This window comes from Penaeus monodon, chromosome 34 (genome assembly GCF_015228065.2).
Source record: "Penaeus monodon isolate SGIC_2016 chromosome 34, NSTDA_Pmon_1, whole genome shotgun sequence".
Taxonomy (NCBI): Eukaryota; Metazoa; Arthropoda; class Malacostraca; order Decapoda; family Penaeidae; genus Penaeus; species Penaeus monodon.
Window position 1 is genome coordinate 34168950 of NC_051419.1, and position 717 is coordinate 34169666.

Consider the following 717-nt stretch of genomic DNA (forward strand, 5'->3'; position numbering starts at 1 on the left):
TGGGCTATTTTTTAAATATAAAACTCCTTAATTTGAGGCAAAGTTAATTGTAATTGATATCTTTGAATAAGAAATAAACAAAATCCAACACACTATTGTAATCTACCATTTATTTGTCGTAGGCACACTGTTCAATCATTTCTTTCTAAAGGATGTTGACGTCAATGCTTTCACAAGCTCCTCCCCTCTCCCCCCAACGGGTCAATTCATAGGCTGTACTTGGCTATACCATTCTTTGAATATTTGGGATTTTTTGCTACTATTTATGTCGATACATTGCTATTATTAACATTTTGATTATTATAATGTTATCTGAATATTGATAGTGGTGATAAACGTCGATGTTTATCGAAGGTAACTATGAGTTCAACAGGTATGGTAAAGTTTTGCTAAGAAATGGTTAAGAATTGTCATTATTATTATTATAATCTAAGTAAGTAACGTTAAAAATTTTGGATATATCCCCCTCATCGTACCAGAAACACGTGCATTACGTAAAGAGTATAACTGATTATATACAAACATCGTCTCGTGGTGAAACCTGCTTCCGTAAACCTTTGTGATCTCATAAGCTTTATTTAGAATCTGTATAGAAATATTAAACTAAATAAAAAATATAATTATTTCTTACTTGTTTGTTTTGTCATATCCACCTAAAGAGGGTTTACTTTTCCATCTATTTATTTACTTTCTCTTTCCGTGCTCCCCCTCCAAAAC

General features: G+C 31.5%; 1 protein-coding gene across 1 annotated transcript in view; it reads right to left on the bottom strand.

Annotated features, from left to right (window-relative positions):
• The window catches only part of LOC119594896 (chymotrypsin BII-like), a gene marked incomplete at its 3' end in the record, with an annotated part of 6816 nt that overhangs the window by 4806 nt on the left and 1293 nt on the right, over positions 1-717 (bottom strand).